Consider the following 2,042-nt stretch of genomic DNA (forward strand, 5'->3'; position numbering starts at 1 on the left):
GTGCCCAGGACTGCAGCAGTTTGAGTTGGGGTGGAGCAGACCAGGACTGGCAGCAGGCTCTGGGTCATGGTGGCAGGCAGCGGAGCTGGTTAGGACACAAGCCTGCCCAAAGAGCAGAGCTAGGTGGCAGGCAGATGTCTGGCCCCCTGATGCCTGGACTGACTGGGTGCAATTTACACCCCGGTAAACATTTACATGTGCATTCAGGTGCAGTTATTTTCACCATCAGTACTATCTTATGGTAGGGAAAATTAGTTTGTTGCAGTCTAATAGGGTTATACTTCTAGCCTGTGACACTTTACACCACAGCAAATTAGTCTCCTATGCAGTTAAGCACATGTGTAGATGTACCCCATTAGTTCAAACAGAGAAAAAAGATACCAGTTTTGCCTAGGAATCTCCTAGGAGCCATTCCAGGTGATCAGCAGAGAAGCATCAAGGCTAGGACAACAGCTAGAATAAATTAACTGACCTTGAAGTGCTGAAGAACTTTGTGTTATATTGTGTCTTGCCTCATGCAATGAAGGTGTCTTTACACATACTCCATGGTGGGGGGCAGGCTTTAATTAAAGTGGCTCCAATAGCTACTCTAATTAAAGTGCCCCCAGTGTCACATGTATTCAGTGTTCCATGCTTCAAAACGGCAATGGGGGCACTTTAACTAAAGCTCATTTGATGACCTTTAGTTAAAATTCCCCTGCTACCATTTTGAAGTGTGAGGATGCTGAATACACTAAAGTGGAGGCTGCTGGAGGGTGCTAATTAGCACATGTTGGAGCATGTGTATAGGTGCCCTGAGAGTCTAACACCACTGGTGCTCCTAGTCATCAATTAGTGGGAAGCAACAGCTCCACCCTACCAGCAGAGCTGTCCCCATGCAAGAGGGGATATGTGCTAGCTAGAGCTTGTCACAAGGTCCCTGTGTCTTCCTGCTAAAAGCAATTCTGATAACATCTTTAGGCATTATCTCAGCCTTTCCTCTTGCTTTGAATGTTGTGTAAGGCTACAACTTTATGGTTAACATCTGATGAGGAGTCCTCCCACATTTCTCTGGAGAAATGGAAATAGGCGTGTTCTTTCAAGGAATCCACTCTGGGTTATATTAGTAGAGACCGTTCAAATTTTGACCTTTAAAACAGAAGACCAAAATTTCTCAGGAAACATTTCTGAAATCTTGCCTTCAGTTTTTTTTGGATTAGTCCTTATATTTACCTCTTTTAATCCTAAATTTGACTTCATGAATGCAAGAAGTTCCTGGTAACAATGTACGTTTCGCCTCAGATGCATCATAATGCAAAATCAGTGTCTTGTAACTCCACTATTCTATGCCCTGTTTGTGTGCTGAGACATAGTAAGTAGGCAACCATCAATCCTTCTGGATTATGGTGTAAGCATGAGAGGGTCACCAGGACGTTCAACACATATGCCTAGGCAGAAGGATGGAAGAGTGGAGGCTGCCCAGACCTTGAGACAGACTCCAAGGCCAGGCTGAGTCAGGATATTCAATGCCTCAATAGCTATAGTTATATGCACATCTAAGAACTGAACCCTGGTCTTCCACATGGTGTGCAAGGATTCTACTGCTGAACCGCAATAGCAGATCTGGGTAGACTGCCTCATTTTAAAGCAATCAGATCTTTCTATGGCACCATTGTTCTCTATATGTCCTGTAGAGGTTGTGGCAGAAAGCCTTGGTTTCTCCCCAAAAATCTCTGCCCTGTAATCGTGTTTAAAATCTCTGCCCTGTGACACTGTGATTTAAATCTCTGTGCTGTGACCATTCAATTAGGATGGGCCCAGCACACAGGGGACCACACCCTCAGCCTGTCTCTTTAGGGAACTTGAGCTGGCTGCATTCCTGAGGGAGGGGGAAACCTGCTCCATCTGCTTACGTGACTTGCATCACTTCCCTGGGTAAGGGGTTTCTACCTGGGGAGCTGGAATCTGCCCGGTAACAGGTGATGCATTTCAGATTGGTTGGCTGACAGCCAACTGGGGCTGACCTCCGCTGGCCCAGGTGAATGAGGTCACAGGGGCTATAT

Source organism: Gavialis gangeticus, unplaced genomic scaffold, assembly GCF_001723915.1.
Source record: "Gavialis gangeticus isolate Ggan-Ray unplaced genomic scaffold, GavGan_comp1, whole genome shotgun sequence".
NCBI lineage: Eukaryota > Metazoa > Chordata > Crocodylia > Gavialidae > Gavialis > Gavialis gangeticus.